Raw genomic sequence first — 26,592 nt, forward strand, 5'->3', positions numbered from 1 at the left:
CTCTGTCATAGATTTCTTAGCTTCTTGCATATCTTCAGGAGTGAGGAATAGAATCCCTCTTTTCTTCGGAGTTGGCTTCGGAGGTGGTTCGGGAATGGTCCAAGCATTCTCATTGCACAAGATATTATTCAATAAAATCTTAGCTTGTTCCACAGTTCATTCCCAGAAAACACAACCAGCACAACTATCTAGGTGGTCCCTAGAAGCATTTGTTAGTCCATTATAGAAGATATCAAGTATTTCATTCTTCTCAAGAGGGTGATCAGGCAAAGCATGCAGTAGCTGGACAAGCCTCCCCCAAGCTTGTGAGAGACTCTCTTCTTCAACTTGTGCAAAGTAATATATTTCCTGCAAGGCAGCTTGCTTCTTATGGGCAGGAAAATATTTCTCACAGAAGTAGTAAATCATATTCTGGGGACTACGCACACAACCAGGAGCAAGAGAAGTGAACCAAGTCTTAGCATCATACTTTAGCGAGAAAGGAAACAGCTTAAGGATATAGTAGTGGCGGATCTTTTCCTCACTCGTGAATAAGGTGGCTATATCGTGCAGCTTAGTAAGATGTGGTACAACCATTTCAGACTCATAACCATGAAAAGGATCAGATTCGACCAAAGTGATTAACTCTGGGTCGACAGAGAATTCATAATCCTTATCTGTCACAAAGATAGGCGAAGTAGCAAACTTCGGGTCGTATTTCATCCTAGCGTTCAAAGATTTTTCTTTCCACTTACGCAGTAATTTCTCAAGATCATAGTTATCCTTACAAGCAAGAAAGTCCTCAACTATCTCTCCCTCCATAACATAACCCTCAGGTATATCAGGCAATTCATATCTAGGAGAGCTAGTTCTAACAGGTGAAATAGCAGGTTCTACTTCAATAATCTCAGAAGTTTTAGAAGTATCATCACATTCAGCAGCAACTCTAGCAATTTGTGCATCTAGGAATGCACCTAGTGGCAAAGCAGTATCAACCAAAGCATCATCACAAGCATCATGGATAGCAGAAGTAGCATCATCAAGCACATGCGACACATCAAAATTTCTAGCAGGAGGTGGTGTCGCAAACTTACTCATAACTGAAGGTGAATCAAGTGCAGAGCTAGATGGCAGTTCCTTACGTGTCCTCGTAGTTGAGGGCAATACTTTTGTTTTTGGATCTCTCGGATTCCTCATAGTGATCAACAGATGTAAATCCCAAGTGACTCAGAGAATATAGCTATGCCTCCCCGGCAACGGTGCCACAAAATAGCCTTGATAACCCACAAGTATAGGGGATCGCAACAGTTTTCGAGGGTAGAGTATTGAACCCAAATTTGTTGATTCGACACAAGGGGAAGCAAAAGAATATTCTCGATTATTAGCAGTTTAGTTGTCAATTCAACCACACCTGAAAGACTTAGTATCTGCAGCAAAGTATCAATAGCAAAGTGGTGTGATAGCAACAGTAGCAACGGTAACAGTAGCAATAGTGACAGCAATAGCAGTAACAGTAGCAGCAGTGATAGCAGTAGCAGCAAAGTAACGTAGCAAGGACCAGTAGGAAAAACTCGTAGGCATTGGATCGGCGATGGATTATTATGCCGGATAACATTCATCATGCAACAGTTATAACATGGGGAGATATGTAACTAGCTCCAGTTCGTCAATGTAATGTAGGCATGCATTCTGTATATAGTCATACGTGCTTAGGGAAAAGAACTTGCATGACATCTATTGTCCATCCCCCCCGTGACAGCGGGGTCCTAATGGAAACTACGGGATATTAAGGTTCTCCTTTTAATAGAGAATCGGAACAAAGCATTAGCACTTACTGAATACATGAAAACCTCATACTATGGTCATCTCCGGGAGTGGTTCCGGCTATTGTCACTCCGGGGTTGCCGGGTCATAACACATAGTAGGTGACTACAACTTGCAAGATAGGATCAAGAACACACATATATTGACGAGAACATAATAGGTTCAGATCTGAAATCATGGCACTCGGGCCCTAGTGACAAGCATTAAGCATGGCAAAGTAGTAGCAACATCAATCTCAGAACATAGTGTATACTAGGGATCAATCCCCATCAAAACTAACTCGATTACATGATAGATCTCATCCAACCCATCACCGTCCAGCAAGCCTACAATGAGATTACTCACGAACGGTGAAGAGCATCATGGAATTGGCGATGAAGGATGATCGGTGATGACGATGGCGACGATCTCACCTCTCCGGAGCCCAGAACAGACTCCACATCTGCCCTCCAGAGGAAGAATAGGTGGTGGCGGCGCCTCCGTATCGTAAAACGCGATAAACTCTTCTCCTTGATTTTTTTCGGACGAAAGGGACTAAATAGAGCTGGAGTTGGAGGCGGCGGAGCCCTGAGGGCCCCACAAGCCTGCTAGGCGCGGCCAGGGTGGCCGCGCCTCTTGGGCTTGTGGGCTCCTCGCTCCACACCTCCGGTTGATTCTTGCGCCAATATTATTTATATATTCCACAAAAAATCCTCGTAAATTTCCAAGTCATTTCGAGAACTGTTATTTCTGCGCAAAAACAACACCATGGCAATTCTGCTGAAAACAACGTTAGCCCGAGTTAGTTCCATTCAAATCATGCAAATTAGAGACCAAAACAAGGGCAAAAGAGTTTGGAAAAGTAGATACGATGGAGACGTATCAGGCACTTCTGCAATTCAAATGAAAAAACTCAAAACAGACGCCAGAAAGCCAATTGTATAGAGCATACTATCAAAAACATTCAGATCAAAAACATGATCTCGTGATTTTTGGTGATTTTTTCCGTCAAGAGGAGAGAATCTGTTTCTCGACAGTGTCACAAATTTTGAACTTTCTTGCAATCATTGACTAAAACTTGGCACAAAGATTAAAAATAAAGATACAATGATGTTCGTACAGTAGTAACACACATAAAGACCACTAAAAACTGAAAGTAAAAACTCAAAGTAAAGATAACAAGGGTTGTCTCCCTAGAGCTCTTTCTTTATAGCCATAAAGATAGGCTTAAGATTTTAATGATGCTCTCGTAGGAATAAGAGTTGTAGAACAAAAGAGAGTATCAAGAAGCAAATACCAAACACATTTAAGTCTAACATGCTTCCTATGCATAGGAATATTGCAATAGAATAATTCATTGAAGCACAAAGCAATAAGCATAGGAAGGCAAAACAAGTGCAGCTTCAAAACCTTCGACAAAAGAGAGGGAACTTGATGTTATTGAAATATTTATAAGCATATGTTCCCTTCTCATGATAATTTTCAGTGGGATCATGAATAAACTCAACAATATAAGTATCACATAAAGCATTGTTTCCATGATCCAAAAGCATAAAAGTATCATTACTATTCTTATAAGCAAAATCTTTCTTATTAGGAATAGTGAGAGTAAAGCAATCATTTTCATCATGGTAATCATCATATTTAGGAAGCATAGTATCATCAAAGCAAATTTTCTCCTCAAAAGTTGGGGGACTAAAAATATCATGTTCATCAAACCCGTCATCCCCAAGCTTAGAGCTTTACATGTCATTAGCAATATTGATATTCAAAGAAAGCATACTAATAACATTGCCACCATCATAATTGTTATGCAAATAATAAAGTTCGATAGGTTTTTTAATTTTCTCCTCAAACACATCATGTCCTAGTTCAAGATAAAGTTTACAGAGCTCTCTCATATTTTTGTTGTTTTCCATTAAGCCTAACTAGTGAAATAAAAACAAGAAACAAAAAGATATAATTTCAAGATCTAAAGATATACCTTCAAGCACTCACCTCCCCCGCAACGGCGCCAGAAATAGCTTGATGTCTATACACGCTTATATTCTTGTAGACTATGTTGGGCCTCCAAGCACAGAGGTTTGTAGGACAACAACAATTTCCCTCAAGTGGATGACCTAAGGTTTATCGAACTCAGGGAAGTAGAGGTTGAAGATGGTCTCTCTCAACCAACCATGCAATTAAGATACAAGAAGTCTCTTGTGTCCCCAACACACCTAATACAATTGTCGGTTGTATAGGTGCACTAGTTCGACGAAGAGATGTTAAAAGGCAAGTGATATGGATGGTAAAACAAGGTATTGTAAATCTGAAATAAAAATGGCAGCAAGCAAACATGAAACAAAACTGAAAGTAAACGGTGTTCAATGGTGGAAAACAAGGCCTAGGCTTCATATTTTCACTAGTGGCAACTCCCAACAACATTAACGTAGTCTAATCACATGATATTTCCACTAAAACATGCAATGGTGACGTACTCGGAGGTCATTCCTTTGTGAACAAGAGAGGACGAGAATTATGTAGGGATACAAAAGCACACCTCAGAGTTCATAGTTCTCATCTATGGATTTCCCAATATCACCGCGGACATCCAAAGAGAGTACCACAATCACCACAATGTATCTCAAGGATAGCCAAAGACAAGCACCAAGAGACTCTCAATCTTCAATCAATTCACAAAAGAGGAAATCACTCATGAAAATATTCTTCTAATCCATGTCCAATAGACCGTTGTCACCATGGTCTCGGGGATTATACTAGATAAGATCAAGTGAGTACATAGGTCCAATATATAGAAGAAGGGGAAACATCATGGGATCACCCTAGATTAACATAGCCTATGATCACAATCAAGATCGAATCATGGGAGAGAGAATTAACCACATAGCTACTGTAGAAGACCTCAGCCCTGAGGAGGAACTACTCCCTCTTCATGGAGGGAGGAAGCAACGTCGATGGAGATGAATCCGGGGGCACTTCCAAGTCCCGGCAGGGTGCCGACACAAGAATTCTGGTCCCCCGAAACTTGTTGGCGATGACGTCGGAGATCGGAATTGCTTCTAGAGAAAAGGGTTCCCGCATCAGCGTTTCCTCCATGGGGGTAAAAATAGGAGCCAAGGTAGGGCACCAGAGGAGGTGGGCCCCACCCAGGCGACCTGTGGGCGTGGCCAGGGGGTAGTCCGCGCAGGGAGGCTGCATGGGCAGGTCCTGGCTCCCCTCTGGCTCACCTTTGGTGCTCGGGAAGCTTCCGTCACGCTGATTTTTGTATATTTTTCTCGGAATTTTTGGGACTCGTTAAATTGGGGTAAAAGTCCCTGCAAAAAAAGACATCAGCAGACAGAAACTGGCACTGGGTCCACTGAGTTAGTAGGTTAGTCCAAATATGTGTAAAAATATATAAAAGTGTAGCAAAACATATAGCAATATCACCCAAAAGATCATGGAACAAACAAAAATTATAGATACGTTTGGGACGTATCAGTTTGCCCCATGTCCGCTAGGCGGACAGGAGACCCAAACGGACGAAAAACGGATAAAACAAACTAGGATCGGTTTTCTCAGTTTGCATTATCTTTCATCGGATCAAACAATAGCATAAATGAACAACTCGGTGAAGTTTTCTTTTAGTTGGGTCCTCCCTTGAACTAGCCCTGCTTTATAGATAAAGCAAACATCCATACAGACCAGTCTCAAAACATAAGCATAGGAGCGTGCTGGGGTCAAGCAACACAAATGCGCCCAAGGAAAGCAAGAAAAAAGGCCACTTAGTGGCATGCTAAGAAGATGATGAGCGGGAGAAGATCCGACGTGCACAAGCGAGGAGAGCGTCCAAGATGGCGGCCACGCGGTTGTGGTCTCGCTGCCTAGCGAGCGGATGCTAGTGCTGCAAGAAGGCAATAGATTTTAAGAACGAATCGAACGCCTGACGCGGGAAGATCCGCTCAATCACCATTTTATTGCGTGTTGTCCAAAGTGTCCATGCTAGTGCCGCGAAGATAATCTAGAATAGACGACGCTTGTGACCCGTCTGGGTGGCCCTAGACTACATGAAATTCGCCAAGTCTAGCCCCCCAGTCCGGTCCAAGGGCCTCATGAACAAAGTGCCACAACGCTTGTGCCGCAACACATGAGAACAAAATGTGAGTTACCGTTTCTCGGACTTGACATAGGAGGAAAATACCATCGCCCGGGCCATGCCGCTTAAGAACTTCTGTCCTAGAGGGAAGGCGGTCGCGGAGGAAGTGCCAAACGAAAATCTTGATCTTGAGGGGCATTGAAGCCTTCCAGAGTGGAGGCAGCCATGGAATGATTCAGCTAGGGCACACGACATGATATGCAGAACTCACGGAGAACTCTCCCGCGCGAGAGAGAATCCAAGAAACTGAGCAAGGGGACTGAGACAGCTGGAGAGGGACTACTTCCCTCATGATGTCCCACTCGAGCACTTCAGCCGAACAAAAGGAGCGACGAAACATGATGTTCCATGGTCCGTCTAGGCTGGCTTCAGAGACGAGTAGCTACAGGTGCAAGAAGATAGCAAAAAGCCTAGGGAATCAAAAGCGAAGTCGGTCCCCTCCAAGCCAAGGGTCGATTCAAAACTGTGTGTTATTCCCATTGCCAACTAAGAAGGTAACACTCAGCCTGATTTCTTCTTTAATAGCTTGGATGGATTTCCAGAACTGAGATCCGGCAGAGCGGGAGCAGACCAGCACGGGTTCTCCTTGCAGATACTTCGCCTGAGGAGCTGGAGCCATAAACCTCCATCTCCCGTCAGAATTTGCGAGACCCAATGCAGCATTAGAGCTACATTCATACGGCGCAAATCTGTGATGCCGAGTCTGCCCTAATCACTGAGGAGGCAGATGTGAGCCCATTTTACCATGTGATATTTGGGTCGACCATCCGCCTTCTAGAAGAACCTATCCAGGTCCTTGTCAAAGGATCTATGTACACCCTCACGAAGGATGTACATCCCCATCATATAGATGCGGAGGCTAGCCAGGTTAGAGCCAATGAGAACGGTTTTACTCCCTTTAGAGGTGAATCGCCGACACCAGGGCTCTTCCCAGGACGCTACTCGTCCCCCAAGCGAATCATAGCGAGACACCAAGATCCTGGAGTCAGATAAAGGCATCCCTAGATAATAGATGGAGAAGGAGGCAAGCCTGCAGTTGAGGTTATCAGTGGTCCTCTACTGCTCGACAAGCGAGTACCCTACAACCACAACCTCCGTCTTATCAAAGTTAATCTTAAGTCCCGACATAGCCTCAAAGCACATCAGAAGGAATTTAAGATTAACAATGTCCAAGGCGGCTCCTGCAACCATGATCATAGTGTCACGAGCATATTGCAAGTGGGTAACGCCTCCACCAAGGATCGGGTGACTAACAACACCCTTAAGGTGCCTTATCTAGGATGCCAGCTAGGGCGTCGACAGCTAGGTTGAAGAGAAGAGAGGGGATGTGGTCTCCGTGCTTCACTCCCCTAGAGGACCTAAAATACAGTTCAATATCACCATTGATATTGATAGCCGTGTTCCCACACATGACCATCTGCATGATCTACGAGCACCATCGCTCATCCAATCCTCGGCCCTACATGACTAATCTTAAGAATGACCGATCTAGGCAATCATAAGCTTTCTGGAAATCAAGCTTAAGGAAGACGCCTTTGTGCCCACGAGAAACAATCTCGTGCACAATTTCATGAAGGGCAAGGATCCCATCATGGATGCCCTGGCCCTTTAGGAAAGCAGACTGGAGAGGGTGAGAGAGTTGAGATGCCACAAAGGAGAGACGAGTAGCGCAAACCTTCGCAAAGACCCGTTCCACCACATTAATCATGATGATGGGGCGGAAATGGCGAATATTCGTCGCCCCAACTATATTAGGGATCATGGATATGACGCCATAGTTTATTCGGGACCTATCAAGCGTCCCAATGTAGAACTCATGGAACATAGGCACGATGAGAGAGCGTAACACCTCTTAGAATTTCTGGAAGAACGAGACCGGGAGACTGACACGTCCCAGATGTATCTTTAATTTTTGCTTGCTCCATGATCTTTTGGGTGACATTGTTATATGTTTTGCTACACTTTTATATATTTTTACACATATTTGAACTAACCTACTAACTCAGTGCACCCAGTGCAAGTTTATGTTTGTTGATATCTTTTTTGCACAGGCTTTTATACAAATTTCCAAAGCCCCCAAAATCTCGAGAAAAATATATAAAAATCAGCGTAACGGAAGCTTCGAGATCACCGAAGATGTGCTAGAGGAGAGCTAGGGGCTGCCCAGGCGGCCAACATGCGCGGCCTGGCCCCTCGTCGCGCCCACGGGCTGCCTGGGTGGGCCCCACCTCTTCTGACGCCCTCCTTTGGCCTATATTTACCCCTCCTATCGATAACCCTTCGATCATATCTAGAATCGCGAATTTCTCCATCGTTCCATCGCCACAGCGCTTCCGAGATCGGGAGCGTTAGGAGACCTCTTCCCGGCACCCTGCCGGAGGGAGGATTGACCTGTGGGAGCTTCTTCACCGCCATGGACGCTTACCGGACGTGCCGTGAGTAGTCCTCCTTGGACCATGAGTCCATGACCAGTAGTTATGTGATGTCTTCCTTCCAATCTTGTGCTTCAATGATTAGCCCTTGTGAGCTGCCCTACATGATCAAAGCACCTACGTAATTTTTATGCTATCGCTATGCTTGGTTTGTTGCGATCCGATGGATTATGAGATTATGTTCAGATTCTTATGAGTTATATATTTGATTATCCTTTTATATTATGTTCTTTAGTGATTCATGCATGTTCTCCGTTGCTTTGTATTACTTTGGCCGAGTAGTAGATTGCAATTCCAAGAGGGAGCGTTATGCATGATTGTGTGTTCATGCCCCCTGATGTCTAGCTTGAGTGACAGAAACATGAGACTAGGGGATGTGCTAACGCCACCAGCGAGAAAACAACGGTGCTTGTGACCACGGTTGCAAGGATTGTTTACCTTACGCATAGTTCGTTAATGCAGTTGTCCTTTGCTTTGAGTTTACACTTTGGGTGGGGCTCGCAAGTTAATACGAGCGAGTTGTTCTGGATAGATATCTCAAGGTGGATGATTAGTATGTAGATGCTGATGAATAAACGGTCTACTTGTCTTGGCGTACTGCACATTACTATTGAGCCTCTAACTTTCAAGTAGCATAATTAGCTTTGCGGTGCGTTTATAATTCTCTCAATTGCCCAATTGTAATTTGTTTACCCTTGCCTATTTGTTTATCATCTTTTGGGAGAGAGACATCACTAGTGAACATCATGTGACTCAGGTCCATATCAACACCATTTCTTACACCTCCATCATTTATAGCTTTATTTACTTTTCCGTTGGAATCACTATCACTATTACCGCTTGTGTTTTGATCCTTTGCAAACTACAAGGCTGGAGTGATTGACAACCTCTTTGTACTCATTGGGAGCAAAGTTATTTGTTGTGTGTGTAGGTCCACGTCTTCTGCTAGCGCCAGGGCAGAGGACACCTACTTGTTGATCCTCGGAGTCCTCCTGGTTCGATAAACCTTACAGTCTCCGTGTAAGGGAAACTTGTTGCTGACTACATCTCCACTTTCCACTTGGGGTAACCAACGAGGGGCGAGAAGTACATCCATCAACTCGTCATCAAGCAAGTTTTTGGCGCCGTTGCCAGGGACTCCAGTCGTCAAGATAGGGGAGTTGCACGCTATCTTTTACCTTTGCTTTTTAGTCTTGTTAGTTTGCTTTCTAGTTTTTGCTTTAGAGTCTTATACCAAAACCACAAAAGAAAATAGTTACTTTGCTTTGTTTAGTCAGCATGCCTAAGTCCTTCGCCTCTAGTGTCACACCCGAAGGAGAAATTCGCACCTTCAAACAAAGGGTTGGAGAAAGTTTGAAAGATGCTTGGTATATAATTAAAAATTCTCAAGATAGAGCCACCAAGAAGTAATCCACCACTATTTTGCTTAGAAAATTTTATGTTGGTATTACTTCTTGGCATAGGTTTGTTCTAGACACAGCAATAGAAGGGAATTTCTTGGAAGCTCCCCTTGGGGAGGCTCTTAACGTTATGGAAAATCTTGTTGGAATCCCACCTATTGTTGACATAAAAGATGATATCACTTTAGCTCACATTATGAGTAAACCTGAGAAAATAGAGCTAGAGATGCCAAGCATGAGTAGAATTAGTGAAGTAGATCGTAGGATTCAAGGGAACTTAAATAGACTTGATACCTTCATGCACAAAATTTACAAAACTTTGGAGACCCTTAAATCCTATGATATGGTTCCTTCTAGAATTGATAAGATCGAGGATATTTTTGAAATTTTAGGAACTACTCTATCCTCCATCAAGACTAAAAAGGTGTAAACCCCCACAAGAAAGGGACCTAGGTTCGTTAACGTACCCAAGGTTCCTCAACCCAAATCGAGTATACCTATTGCTAAGGGTGTTGAAACTATGAAGACCTTGGAAGATATACCTCTTTTAAATAGAATTAGAAATGAAATTGCAATTGGTCTTACTACCTTTGCTTTTGTTCCTAGAAGTGTTGCCACTAAGCCTCTCTTTGAGAGTCCTCTTAAGACTAGTTGTACTATTGAAGATCTTTTTGATGATCTTTGCGATGGTCAAATTGATACAACTTGATCTTTTGCATCATGCCTAGCTCAAAGATATAAAAGAAAGCACTTGTTGGGAGGCAACCCAATTTGTTCTTACTTTCAGTTTTAGTGGTATTCATGCTTGTTACTACTGCAGCAACATCATTGTATCTTTATTTTGAAGCTTTGTGCCAAGTTTTAGCCTCCGATTGCAAGAAAGTTCAAAAGTTGTGACATGCTGTCCAGAAACAGATTCTGTCTGCTTGACGGAAAAAATAGCCAAAAATCACCAGATCATCTTGTTTATCTGAATTTTTTTACAGCATGCTTTATATAATTGTATTTCTGGCATATGTTCTGAATTTTTTATTTGAGTTGCATAAGTGCCCCGAAAAAATTATTTACTACCTGCTCCTCTGTTTTTCACAGATTCTACCACGTTTTGCGTTTTCATCATTTTGCAAATCTTAAGCTTACTTTTCCTTTGCAAAAACCTTTTGGAAATCATGAGAAACAGTAGCTTTTCATGAAATTCTTTATTTCTAGTAGGTAATGAATTATTTTATCATGTGTACTAACCACTCTAATCAGCTTATGATGAGTTTCGTATGAAGGGAGTTTTCAAGTATGTGATGGAAGATGATGAAAGAAGATCCAGGAGTGTCAAGCGCTCAAGCTTGGGGATGCCCCAATGCACCGCCAAGAAATATTCAAGGAGACTCAAGCGTCTAAGCTTGGGGATGCCCCCGTGCATCCCCTTCTCTATCAACAATCATCAGTTCGTCCATCTCCATGCTATATTTTTATCACTTCATATGTTAAGTGCTATGCTTGGAGCGTCCCGCTCTTTAATTTTTAGTTTGTTTTAGTTTTTATTGCTGTTCATAACAAGTCGGAACCTAGCCTTCCTTGTTTGGGAGGGAAACACGCTCCATTCCACTCTAGAACACAACATAGGATTTCATGCTTATCCTTTTTGTGTGTTCTCTATCTTTGCATAGCTGTTGTCATGCTTAGCTCTTAGTTTTCATGCTATATCTTTTTAAGAGATTTTATTTAGGTTGCTTTTGGAACTCTTTTGATTTGTTATGCTTATCTTGTTTAGAGAGTTGGCTCGTTGCACTGAGTTGTGTGTCTTGCATGAGTAGGTAATTGAGGTTGCTAGTTAAGTATAATAGTAACTTGCAACAGTTTTGAGGTATTGATTTGAGTAATGTTTGTACTATTGGTACCAAGAGCTCAATCCTATTAGCCATAGGTGTCGTATTTTGGATAATCCGTGTGTTTTTTAAAAACTAAAAAATTAGTTGAGAACTCTAGCTACTAGATTGATCGCTAACCTCTAGATGGGTTGGAATATATAGAGTACCCTCACGTTACCATGGGTCGAGGATGCGCAAGGATAGCCAAACCCCTGAACACTCCTCCTCGGGGTACTTGTCTCTTTATGAATCTCCTAACTAGATAGAGAGTTACCGATAATAAGTGTATGAGTTCTTCGGACTAATGTTTGGACTAATGTGAGTATTCGATTGTTGGCACTTCCACCATCCATAGTTTACTAGCCTCTTCGGTATCATGCATTGCCCTTTCTCATCTTGAGAGTTGGTGCAAACTTCGCTGGTGCATCAAAACCCTTGGCATGATACGCTCTGTCATCATAAGCCTCATTATATCTTTCCTCAAAAAGCCACCATACCTACCTATTAAGGCATTTCCATAGCCTTTCTGAGATACATTGCCATGCAACATCCACCATCTCATGACTTGATCTTCATGTCATACATGCTTTTGCTTGATCGAGGAGCCGCATGCTAGTTGGGCCTTGCCCTTATTATTGCTACATGACGCGTTAGTATCATTGCATATCCTGCTACACTCGCAAATGCATACATTTGCATACATCATGATAGTTTTCACTTGTCTTTATGCGAGTACTTCTTATAAAGTGTGATGATCTTGTTTTTATTCTTGTAAAATATAGAGTGTTGCCCTTAAGTGAGGAAAAGATCCCAAATAGGACAAATGAAAAGATCCCAAAGAGGACAAATGAGAGGTAAATAGAAAGAGCCAAAGAGGCCACACAAAAATAAAAAAATAGAGAAAAAAAGAAAAAGAAAGAAAAAAGAAAGAAAAAGAGAGAAGGGGGCAACAGTACTATTCCTTTTGAAAGATCCACACTCGTACTCCATTGCTATATTTGTACTACATAGAGATTATCATTCATGCATAACTATGTGGGGACCCTTACACTATAGAACTTGGTTTGCATATTCCAATGATGAGCCTCCTCAAATGAGCTCTAGGTCTTCATGAGCAAGAAAGTTGGATGCAGCCCCACTAGTTCCATTGGAGAGCGTACCTTAGCTCATATGTGCATCCGTTGCATGGCAATCCCTACTCCTCACATCATATGTATCATTTGGCTTTCTCTCGCCTATGGTTGTCCTTATTGATGTGAGCCTTTCACACCTTTTTTTGTTTTTTTCCTTCCCCATCATTATTCTCTTGGCCATACTAAGTGCCAACATATCTTGCTTGTGCTCATTCATTGCATGAGTGCTCAAAGTCGAAAGGGAGAGGATCATTTTGACTTTTGCCTGACTAGTGGTCTTGGGATCAGTCAAAATAAGATTCTGAAGGAGACCAAGTGTGAGGTTTACTAGATCAATTAAAAAAATATATTTTATACTCTCAACCCATCTCCCACTTCTTGCACGCAAACACCATTTGGAGACATTCGAGTCACGGGCAGCGAGAGCTCTTGCAACTTTATGTTCTTACTTTGCTAAACTCAATACTAAATATAGACTATTGCTTGTTATTGTCTTGACTTGAATTGCATATCTTACTTGCTTTACTTTGAAGTTCTTATATATGTGTTAGCATGTCACAATAGAAATTATTGTGTTATCATTTACCTACTCGAGGACGAGCAGGAATTAAGCTTGGCGATGTTGATACGTCCCAAACATATCTATAATTTATGCTTGCTCCATGATCTTTTGGGTGACATTGTTATATGTTTTGCTACACTTCTATATCTTTTTACACATATTTGGACTAACCTACTAATTCAGTTCACCCAGTGCCATTTTCGGTCTACTGGTGTCTTTTTTGCAAGGGCTTTTATCCAAATTTCCAGAGCCCCAAAAATCCCGAGAAAAGAATATATAAATCAGCGTAACGGAAGCTTCCACATCACCGAAGATGGGATAGAGGAGAGCTAAGGGCTGCCCGCGCGGCCACCCTGTGCGGCTTGGCCCCTCGCCACGCCCACAAGCTGCCTGGGTGGGCCCCATCTCTTCTGGCGCCCTCCTTTGGCCTATATTTACCCCTCCGATCGAAAACCCTTCGATCATATCCAGAATCACGAATTTCTCCATTGTTCCGCCGCCGCAGCGCTTCCGAGATCGGGAGCGTCGGGAGACCTCTTCCCGGCACCCTGTCGGAGGGAGGATTGACCTCCGGGAGCTTCTCCACCGCCATGGACGCTTCCCGGAGGTGCCATGAGTAGTTCTCCTTGGACCATGAGTCCATGACCAGTAGCTACGTGATGTCTTCTCTCCTATCTTGTGCTTCAATAATTAGCCCTTGTGAGCTGCCATACATGATCAAGGCACCTATGTAATTTTCATGCTATTGCTATGCTTGGTTTGTTGGGATCCGATGGATTATTAGATTATGTTCAGATTGTTATGAGTTATATATTTGATTATCCTTTTATATTATGTTCTTTAGTGATTCATGCATGTTCTCCGTTGCTTTGTATGGCTTTGGCTGAGTAGTAGATTGCAACTCCAAGAGGGAGCGTTATGCATGATTGTGGGTTCATGCCCCCTGATGTCTAGCTTGAGTGACAGAAACATGAGACTAGGGGATGTGCTGTTGCCACTGGGGAGAAAGCAACGGTGTTTGTGACCACGGTTGCAAGGATTGTTTACCTTACGCATAGTTCATTAATGCAGTTGTCCGTTGCTTTGAGTTTACACTTTAGGTGGGGATCGCAACTTAATACCAGCGAGATGTTCTGGATAGATATCTCAAGGTGGTTGATTAGTAAGTAGATGTTGATGAACAAACGGTCTACTTTTCTTGGCGTACTGCCCATTACTATTGAGCCTCTAAATTTCAAGTAGCATAATTAGCATTGCGGTGCGTTTATAATTCTGTCAATTGCCCAGTTGTAATTTGTTTACCCTTGCATAGTTGTTTATCGTCTTTTGGGAGAGAGACATCACTAGTGAACATCATGTGACTCAGGTCCATATCACCACCATTGCTTACACCTCCATCATTTACTGCTTTATTTACTTTTCCATTGCAATCACTATCACTATTCCCGCTTGTGTTTTGATCTTTTGCAAACTACAAGGCCGGAGAGATTGACAACCTCTATGTACTCGTTAGGAGCAAAGTTATTTGTTCTGTGTGCAGGTCCACGTCTTCTGCTAGCGCCAGGTCAGCGGACACCTACTTGTTGATCCTCGGAGTCCTCCTGGTTCGATAAACCTTACAGTCTCCGTGTAAGGGAAACTTGCTGCTCACTACATCTCCACCTTCCACTTGGGGTAACTGACGAGGGGCGAGAAATATACCCATCAACTCGTTACCAGAGACCATCCGGGCCAAGCGCCGAGTTAGGCTTCGTGGATGAAATCGCGAGCCACACCTCTGTAGGATTGAAAGGGAGAGTTAGGTCAACAATCTCAAAGTCAGAGATCCTAGCCTCCGGGGGCCAGAATTCAACGCTAAGAGAAAAGCCTCCACGCGGTTTAGCCGTAAAGAGGGTCTTATAGAAGGAGTTAATATGCGATGAAATTCATACGGATGCTCTAAAAGGGATTCGCAATCCCAAAGGTATGGGATGGCACACTTTCGCCGCCGGCCATTGGCAATCGCCTTGAAGTAGGTAGTATTAGCATCACCCTTGAGAAGCCTGTTCTAGCCTCCTTGGTGTTGCCAATACAGATCTCCCCCTTGAAGATCTCTACAAGAGAGGCTTCAAGACAATAGCGCCAGGACCACTCTTCAGGAGAGAGGCCAGGGCCATCGGCGATAACATCAAGGGCCTTAATCTGATTGAGGAGGGCCCCTTTATGGGCCCTGAGCTCGACACCAAGGTTTGCTCCCCGGCCCCGCATGAACTGTTCGTCCATTGTGGAACAATGGTGCAAGACTTCCACATCGCCGAAGGTATGGGGTGGAGAGGCATCATCATCAAGCCAACGGGATTGAACCATCTCAATGAAGCCCCACTGGGACAGCCAAAAGGATTCAAAATGAAAGCAACGTGTCCGAGGCGGGGCATCATCGCCGGAGGAGAGCATCAACGGGGTGTGATCGGAGCCGATGCTCGTGACCGCCTTGAGGGACCACAATGGAAACATGAGCTTCCATTGAGGTGAGACAAAGACGCTATCAAGCACACTTCGGATAGGGTTAACTTGTTTATTTGTCCAGGTGAACCTAGCCCCCACGCGAGCAATCTCGCGTAAGGCCAAGTCAGCAATGCAGTCATTAAACAAACGCATGCAGAGCCAATCAACATTTGGAGAGATTTTGTCAGAAGCCACCTAATGAGGTTGAAGTCACCGGCCACCACCACCGGGGAGGAGCACCGCTCAGCCTTATTTATCAGCTCACTAAGGAGTTTGCGGACCTACTATGGTCAACCGGGCCATAGACGAAGATAACCTCCCAACTGAGGTTAACTCGTTGGTCCATGATTGACATACAAAGGAAGAATTCCCCACGGTCCATGTCCTCGATCAAAAAGGAATCCTCCCGGATCCCTAGCAGAATGCCACCCAACTGCCCGTTAGCACGGAGCCACATGTGACAGCCCGAGACCGACGCTCGAGAAGATTCCCCTGTTATTCCATTCTCATCGTGTGGTTCGTTTGTCTGTCGCATTCTTCATCGCATCATGCACATCATCTGCATTACATCAGCACTCCGTTACCGCCAGTTTTCAAAACTTGCATCCGTTAGTAGTTGCTGGTTCTCTCCGTTTTCGCGTTGACCATGTGAGCCCAAGCACACACGCACACGCCCGCGACATCGTTAAAATATTTGTTTTTAGAAGTGTTGTAAAAAATTCTCGGATTGGGTTGAAACTTGGCGTGCGGTCTTATTTTAGTGTAGGTAGGTCGACTGTCCAATTTCGTCGCAATCGAAGCTCGTTTGATACCCGAACGGTCGACCATAGCGGCACCGTCGTCGGGTTAACGTCGGACGTTTTTCGGTGTTTAAAAACCTCGTCGCCGGGCCACCATCTCCCTCTCTTCTCAAACCACTAGCCCAGCCTAACCTCCCCCGCGATCGGAGTCGTCCGATTGCGATCGCACGACTCGAATTGGTGCAAATCCCCCTAGACCTAGCTTTCCTACCTATTTAAACCAACACCCACGTCCAAAAATAGACGAGAAACCCTAGCCAACCCACCCTAAGCCCGAGCCATCGCCACTCGCCTCAGAATCCGCGCCGGACCCGTCCGCCGTCGCCACATGGCGCTTAGCCGCTTGGCGAGCGGCCACCAACGCCGCCACACCCCGAGCGTCCGGATGGGGAGGAGTCCCGATCCAGGGCCCTCGCCCCCGCAGCCATGTCCCGCCACCGGCAGCTGCGTCGGCAAGCCCCGCTACCAGAGGAGCCTAGGTCGGTCACTCTGCTCACGCCCTCTCCCTTCTCCCACTCGTTCACTCTCTCTCCCTCACCCCTGCTCTCCCTTTCATCTACAGGAGGCAGCTACGGATGACCTCAAGCGCGAGATTCACCCGTCTGTCGTTCGAAACGGAACCCCACCGCCCAGATTCGTTCGTCCATGCCACCGGCTCCACCACAGTCGGCAAGGACCGGCCGGAGATTGCATCACCGCCGGCCTTGTGCCCTGCCTTCCCACCTGTTGACTGAGGAGGAGGACGAGCCCCGCTCGCCTCACCCCGTGGGGCTCAGCTGCCTCGCCCTGGCCCAGCTCGGTGTAGCCGGGCAGGTGGGTCTCGAGCCGACACGACTTCCCCTGCGCACCGGCCCAGCCTCCTCTTCAGCCCAAGGTGAGCAACCCCACCAGCCCCCCTATTCCACGCCCTAGGCGCAATCTACTATGTCGCTCGCCCCGTGTTTCGGCCCATTAGTTTTTTTCGCGTTCTGTTTTTTTCCAGTTAACCTAGGATTTTTTTTAAAGTAGCACTATTTTAAAAACGCCGTAGCTTTTAATCCGTACGTCGGATCGCAGCAAGTTAGCTATGTAAAGTAATTAGAATTTTGCGTAGAATAATATTTGACAACTCTCATGCATATTTAAATCTGTTTAGCATGTTGTTGCATCGGTTTGCGTGTCGACGTGTTAAAAATGGTTTAGGTCATAGTTAATTAACCGTAGCTCCGTTGGAGATGAGCCATATATGTAAATGGACTAGAACAACGTGTAGTTTCACGTGAACCACTTTGTTTTGCCGTTTAACAAACATAAAAATGTGATTAAGACAGATCTGGACAGATTACAAAGTTAACACGTGGGGTCATTTTGGAGATGATATATGTCGTTTCCGGCCTCATTTAAAATGCCTAGATAGGTAGATTATTTTTTATTCACCCCTTGCCATGTTAACAACATTTTAATATTTTCGTGTTAATAAACAGGAGTGAACTAAATAATTAATCGTGAAGTTCCGTCAATATGCAAATGTGTAGCGTTTGACTGTGTGAATTGCCATGCCATGCCTTGCATATTTTAAACAGGGCATGCATCATATGTCTTGTGCATCGTGTCGTGCATGTGCCGTGGTGATATCGTGTGTTGATTATTTTTTTCGGTTTGCTTCGTCTCGATAGAGTTCCGCAAGCGTGTCAGAATGTGAGGACCCGTTCGACTACATTGGTTCGTTTGCTTCACGGAGTCGTTCTTCTTTCAAGCTGGATCTCACGCAAGATGACCATTTCCCTAGATACCATTACTATCATTGCCATGCTATTTATATCGTTTCTACCGCTATGTCTCGCTCCATACCACCTGTTTAATATGCCTCCCAATATTGCCATGAAAACCTTCAACCTCTTCTCAACCTAGCAAACTACTGATTGGCTATGTTGCCGCTTGCTTAACCATTTGTTAACGTTGCTAGTTGCAGGTGCAATTGCTTCCATGAGTTAACATGGGTTCCTTGTTATATCACTCTAGTAATGCTACTTAATTTAATGCACCTATATACTTGGTAAAAGGTGGAAGGCTTGGCTTTCTAGCCTGGTGTTTTGTTCCACCTTTGTCGCCTTAGTTTCGGCTACCGGTGTTATGTTCCATAAATGAGCGCTCCTAACATGCTTGGGGTTGTTATGGGGACCCCTAGATTCTCGTTTTGGGATAAAGCTCGTCTGGCAAAGCCCAACATTGGTACTATATTTGCCCAACATAATAATTTTGTTATTACTGAAAAACATAGGACGCCATGAACCCGAGGAGTAATTCAACATAATACGGGGAGGGCCAGTGCTGATGGTGCTGGTCAAAAATAGAGCATTGTGAGGGGCCAACCCAGGGCAACTTGGGTGATTTCTATCAGGCCACCGTACGCGTAGCTTATCCGTCGTGTCGTGAGAACGAGATACGCGGCTCTTATCGGGATCGTCGACATGTCGGGCATCCTTGCTAGACTTTTTTTAGCTTTCTCGAGCGTCTTGTGCGAGGGATTCCAAGGATGCTTTGGGTTATCTTGAGGTTGAGGTTTTCCAATAGGAACCCGAGGAGATCTCGGGTTTCCCTGATCGAGGTCATTCCGGCGCAGCGTGTGGTAGTTTGTGATGGACTAGTTGGAGCACCCCTGCAGAGTTAAATCTTTTGGAAATCCATGCCCGCGGTTATGTGGCAACGTGGAAAGTTTGTTTAACATCCGGTTCTGGATAACTTGAAGTAAGCTTAATTAAAACTTGCCAACTGAGTGCGTAACCGTGACTGTCTCTTTCATGAGCTCATTTTCCGATCGAGGACATGGTGGGGTTATGTTTGACGTAAGTAGGTGTTTAGGATCATTCATTTGATCATCAGTAGTTCATGTCCGCTATGCATAGATCCTTCCCCTCTTTATTCTTGTACTCGTAAGTTAGCCACCAAATAAATGCTTAGTTGCTTGGTGCAGCCTCACCACTTAACCTTACCTCACCCTTTAAGCTTTGTTAGTCTTGATACCTTTGGAAATGAGATTGTTGAGTCCCTACGGCTCACAGATTACTACAACACTAGTTGCAGGTACAGGTAAAAGGGTTATTTGACGTGAGCGCGCTGGTTGTGCTATTTGGATTTTCTTCTTCTTCTTCTTCATCGATATAGGATGGGTTCCAGGCCGACAGCCTGGGATAGCAAGGATGGACGTCCTTATTTTATCGTTTGTTTTCGTATGAAGTCGGCTCTGCTCTTCTTCATGATGATTGTATGTATTGTACTGATGTGACTCTGATGTAGCTTGTGGCGAGTGAAGCCAACTCTTTATACTCATCTTTTCAGTACAGATACTTGTAACGATATCCATTCTTGCAAAACGATGAGATGCGTTTCTATCCTTGTCGAGGGCCTCGCGCTAAAATAAGGATAGGACCGCATTTTGGGCGTTACACCACTGCCACGCGAACCCGTGTCGGGAGAGTCTCTGGAGCCCAACAATGTCAATATCTTCCTGGCCTAAGTAGTTGACAAGTTGTCGCCTCCGACCAAGGTGACCAAAGCCACGGATATTCCAAGAGAGCAACTTCATATTGGAACGTCCGGGGGAGTCCTAGGCCCCTAAGGAGGGGTCGAACTAGACCGTCCACTTGGTGTAGTGTGGAAGAGGGACTTTTGGGACGATCGCGCCGCCCCCGCGAACGGGGGGTCAGAGCAACCGATGACCCGCCAAGAGGAGATCCCATACTATTCTAAAATACCTCTAAGTGGTGCTCAGAGGAGTGGAGTGCTACCTCTTGTGCTTGCCTTGGTTTTTCCCTTGAAGAGGAAAGGGCGATGCAACACAGTAGCAGTAAGTATTTCCCTCAATTTGAGAACCAAGGTATCAATCCAGTAGGAGTATCAAGCCAAGTCTCCAAAGTACATGCGCAAAAACAGAAAACTTGCACCCAACGCTACAAAGGGGTTGTCAATCCCTTCACGATTGATTGCAAGGTGAGATCTGAAGGTGGAAAGTGCAACAAAGTAAAAGCGTGGAGCTGAAAATATGATATGAAGTAGACCCAGGGGCCATAGTGTTCACTAGAGGCTTCTCTCATGATAGCAAATATTACGGTGGGTGAACGAATTAATGTCGAGCAATTGATAAAACCGCGCAAAGTCATGACGATATCTAAGGCAGTGATCATACATATAGGCATCACGTCCGAGACAAGTAGACCGATACTTTCTGCATCTACTACTATTACTCCACACATCGACCGCTGTCCTGCATGCATCTAGTGTATTGAGTTCATAAAAAACAGAGTAACGCCTTAAGCAAGATGAAAATATGTAGAGGGATAAATTCATGCAATAGATATAAAGCCCATCTTTTACCCCTGATGGCAACAACATGATGCGTGCCTCGCTACCTCTTTTGTAACTGGGTCAGGTCACCGCACGATATGAACCCAAAACCAAGCACTTCTCCCATTGCAAGAATTAGAGATCAAGTTGGTCAAACAAAACCCACAACTCAAAGAGAATTACAAGGATATGAAATCATTCATATAAGAGATCAGAAGAAACTCAAATAAGATTCATAGATAATCTGACCATAAATCCACAATTCATCGGATCTCGACAAACACACCGCAAAACAGGATTACATCGGATAGATCTCCATGAAGATCATGGAGAACTTTGTATTGAAGATCCAAGAGAGAGAAGAAGCCATCTAGCTACTAGCTATGGACCCGAAGGTCTATGGTGAACTACTCACGCATCATCGGAGAGGTCATGGTGTTGATGAAGAAGCCCTACATGTCCGAATCCCCCTCCGGCAGGGCACCAGAACGTGCCCCAGATGGGATCTTGCGGAGACAGAAGCTTGCGGCGGCGGAAAAGTATTTTCGTGGCTCTCTCCCGTCATTTCAGATTTTTCGGGGGTTTATAGGCGGAAGAAGTAGGGCAAGGAGCCACGGGGGGGGCACAAGCCTGCTAGGCGCGCCTCCCCAGGCCGCGACTAGGGGGCTTGTGGCCTCCCCCGGGACCCTTTGCCTTGGTTCTCAAGCTCCGTGCGTAGCTTCTGTTCTGGAAAAAATATTTTCGGAGGTTTTATTCCGTTTGGACTCCGTTTGATATTCTCCTCTGAAAAAGGTCAAAAACACGGAAAAAACAGGAACTAGCACTTGGCACTGAGTTAATAAGTTAGTCCCAAAAAAGATATAAAATGCATACAAAACATCCGAAGTTTGACAAGATAATAGCATGGAACCATAAAAAATTATAGATATGTTGGAGACGTATCAAGCATCCCCAAGCTTAACTCCTGATCGTCCTCGAGTAGGGAAGTGATAAAGACTGAATATTTGATGTGGAATTCTACCTAACATATTTGTCCTTTGCAACTTCTTTCATGTGACATGAATGTTCAGATCCGTAAGATTCAAAACAATAGTTTGCTATTGACATGAAAACAATAATACTTCAAGCAAACTAGCAAGGTAATCATGAACTTTCGAAATAACAAGGCCAAAGAAAGTTATCCCTACAAAATCATATAGTCTAGCTATGCTCCATCATCCCCACACAACGAATTTATATCATGCACAACCTCGGTATTGGCCAAGTAATTGTTTTCGCACTCTTACTTTCTCAAACCTTTTTCAACTCTCACACAATGTATGAGCGTGAGCCATGGATATAGCACTATAGGTAAAATAGAGTGTGGTGCAGGTTGTGAGGCAAAAAGGAGGAGATGGTCACATCGACTAGGTGTATCAAAGGGCTATGGATATGCACATCAATAGATATCAATGTGAATGAGTAGGGATTACCATGCAACGGATGCACTTAGAGCTATAAGTGTGTGAAAGCTCAAAAATAGAACTAGTGGGTGTGCATCCAACTTGCTTGCTTATGAAGACCTAGGTCAATTTTGAGGAAGCCCATCATTGGAATATACAAGCCAAGTTATATAATGAAAATTTCTACTAGTATATGGAAGTGTCAAAACAAGAGACTCTCTATCATGAAGAACATGGTGCTATTTTGAAGCACAAGTGTGGAAAAAGATAGTAGCATTGTCCCTTCTCTCTTTTTCTCTCATTTTTTTTGTTTGGGCTCTTTGGCCTCTTTTCAATTTTTTTGGGTGGGCATCTTTGGCCTCTTTTTTTTCCTCACATGGGACAATGCTCTAATAATGATGATCATCACACTTTTATTTACTCACAACTCAATACTTAGAGCAATGATGACTCGATAGGAAATGCCTCCGGCAGTGTACCGGGATGTGCAACGATCTAGCTTAGCGTATGACGTTTAAACATCTCGCTAGCTATCTTACGATCATGCAATGGCAATATGAAAGTGACGGCACAAGTCATGAGACGGAAGGATGGGAGCTGCATGGCAATATATCTCGGAATGGCTATGAAAATGCCATAGTAGGTAGGTATGGTGGCTGTTTTGAGGAAGGTATATGGTGGGTTTGTGCACCGGCGAAATTTGCATGGCACTAGAGAAGCTAGCAATGGTGGAAGGTGAAAGTGCATCTATACCATGGACTCACATTAGTCATGAAGCACTCATATACTTACTGCGAAAGTTTTCATTAGTAATCAAAACAAAGTGCTAAACGCATACTCCTAGGGGAAGGGTTGGTAGGTGTTAACCATCGCGCGGTCCCGACCGCAACACAAAGGATGACACTCAATGAATCAATTATGCTCCGACTTCCTAACATAGCAGTTCACCATACGTGCATGGTACAGGAATCACTAACTTCAACACAAGTATGTCTAGATTCACAACACCCTACTAACATAACTCTAATATTACAAAATCCATATCTCAAAACTAATTGAGAGGAATCAAACTTCTCTTTACTAATCAATGCATATGAATATGGAAGTATTTATTATATCCTCTTTGGATGCCTATCATCTTTAGGACTCTTTCATGGCACACGCCAATTACGAAGTTACTCAGAGGGGGCACTCTCAAAAAGATATAAGTGAAGATCGAGAGTTCTTATTTCTCCAAAATATGACACCGACATGCTCTAAAAAGATCTAAGTGAAGCACTAGAGCAAAGTTATCTAGCTCAAAAGATATAAGTGAAGCACATGCGAGCTAAATTGCCTAACTCAAAAGATATAAGCGAACCTCAATGAGTATTCTAGCAAATTCACGATGAGTGCATGTCTCTCTCAAAAGGTGTGCAGCAAGGATGATTGTGACACAACAAAAAGAAAAGACTCCTATAATACACGACGCTCCAAGAAAAACACGTATCATGTGGTGAATAAAAATATAGCTCCAAGTAACATTACCAATGGATTGAAGACGAAAGAGGGGATGCCTTCCCGGGGCAACCCCAAGCTTAGGCTTTTTGGTGTCCTTCAATTTGGCTTGGGACGCCTTGGGCATCCCCAACCTTGAGCTCTTTCCACTCTTTATCCCATTGTCCATGAGAACATCACCCAAAACTTGAAAACTTCACAACACAAAACTTAAACAAAAACTCGTGATATCATTAGCACAAGAAAACAAACTACCAACTCTTTAGGTACTGTAGAAAACTTGATTTCTATTTATATTGGTGTTATATTACTGTATTCTCACTTTTCCATGGCTAGTACCCCCCGATACTATCCATAGTTTCATCAAAATAAGCAATCAACACAACAAAAACAGAATCTATCAAAAACAGACCAGTTTGTAGCAATCTGCATAATTCATATACTTCTGGTATCTCAACAATTCTGAAACATTATGACAATTTGGGCAATTGGCATATCAACCAGCACCAAAAAGAATCAACTCAAAAGCTCTTTCTGGATAAGAATGAAAAATAATCTCGTGAGCGAAAAGTTTCTGTCTTTTTCAGCACGATCAAACAACCATCACCAAAAGTAGTCATAAAGGTTTTACTTGGCTCAAACACAAAAAACACAATCATAACAGAATTATGATGGTGTGGACGCAACAAAACTGAAAGCAAAAAGCAAAGATAAATTCATTGGGTTTCCTCCCAACAAGCGCTATTGTTTAACGCCCTTAGCTAGGCATTGATAATTCAATGATGCTCACATAAAAGACAAGAATTGAAGCACAACGAGAGCATCATAAAGCATGTGAAAATCACATCTAAGTCTAACATACTTCCTATGCATAGGCATTTTATAGGAAAACAGATTGTCAAGACAACCAATAGTTACCATATGCAAGGAAGAAGAAAGAGACAATAGCAAACTCAACATAACGAGAGGTGATTTAGTGACATGAAAGTTTCTACCACAATGTTTTACTCTCTCATAACAATTACATGTGGGATCATATTCAAATTCAACAATATAGCTATCAAATAGGATATTCTTTTCATGATCCACATGCATGCAAAGTTGACGCTCTTCAAAAATAGTGGGATTATCATCAACTAAAGTCATGACTTCTCCAAACCAACTTTCAATATTATTGCAAATATCATATTAATCATGAGGCTTAAACAAAATTTCCAGATCATAAGAAAAATCATTACCCCAATCATGATCATTGCAACAAGTAGTGGACATAGCAAAACTAGCATCCCCAAGCTTTGGGTTTTGGATATTTTTAGCATGATTGACATTAATAGAATCCATAGTGAAACCATTGCAATCATGCTTTCCATTCAAGGAGCCCTCGTGAATCACTTCATAAATTTCTTCATCACATTTTTCAGATTCACGCATCTCAAGCCAAACTCCATAGAGAAAGTCAAGTGCACTCAACTCACTAGCAAATGGTTCAACATAATTGGATCTCTTAAAGAGATTAGCAAGTGGATGAGGATCCATATCAATAGATTTTCAGCAAGCGAAGATGCAAGCATATTGAAGGCACATAGCACACAAGCAAAGGAAAGGCAAAGGAAAAAGGCAAATATTTTTGTAATTTTTTGTTTTTTCAGAAGTGGGGGAGAGGAAAATGAGAGGCAAAAGGCAAAAAAGTAAATGCAAGAGATGAGTTTGCGAAGGTTACTTGGATAAGCTTCACTTAGAATAGTCCCCGATGCCAGAAATTGACACATTGAAGGGAGACTATTCTTGACTTGATACTCCCCGGCAACGGCGCCAAAAACTGGCACGTTGACAGGAGACTATTCTTGACTTGATCCTCCTCCCCGGCAACGGCGCGAGAAATTCTTCTTGCTACCTATTTAGCTTGCGTTCGTTTTTCCCTTGAAGAGGAAAGGGTGATGCAGCATAGTAGCAGTAAGTATTTCCCTCAGTTTGAGAACCAAGGTATCAATCCAGTAGGAGTATCAAGCCAAGTCTCCAAAGTACGTGCGCAAAAACAGCAAACTTGCACCCAACGCTACAAAGGGGTTGTCAATCCCTTCATGATTGATTGCAAGGTGAGATCTGAAGGTGGAAAGTGCAACAAAGTAAAAGTGTGGAGCTGAAAATATGATGTGAAGTAGACCCGGGGGCCATAGTGTTCACTAGAGGCTTCTCTCATGATAGCAAATATTACGGTGGGTGAACGAATTACCGTCGAGCAATTGATAAAACCGCGCAAAGTCATGACGATATCTAAGGCAATGATCATACATATAGGCATCACGTCTGAGACAAGTAGACCGATACTTTCTGCATCTACTACTATTACTCCACACATCGACCGCTATCGAGTATGCATCTAGTGTATTGAGTTCATAACAAACAGACTAACGCCTTAAGCAAGATGACATGATGTAGAGGGATAAATTCATGCAATAGATATAAACCCCATCTTTTTACCCTTGATAGCAACAACACGATGTGTGCCTCTCTACCCCTTCTGTCACTGGGTGAGATCACCGCACGGTATGAACCCAAAACCAAGCACTTCTCCCATTGCAAGAATTATAGATCAAGTTGGCCAAACGAAACCCACAACTCGAAGAGAATTACAAGGATATGAAATCATGCATATAAGAGATCAGAAGAAACTCAAATAAGATTCATAGATAATCTGATCATAAATCCATAATTCATCGAATCTTGACAAACA

This window comes from Hordeum vulgare, chromosome 4H, assembly GCF_904849725.1.
Source record: "Hordeum vulgare subsp. vulgare chromosome 4H, MorexV3_pseudomolecules_assembly, whole genome shotgun sequence".
Lineage (NCBI taxonomy): Eukaryota > Viridiplantae > Streptophyta > Magnoliopsida > Poales > Poaceae > Hordeum > Hordeum vulgare.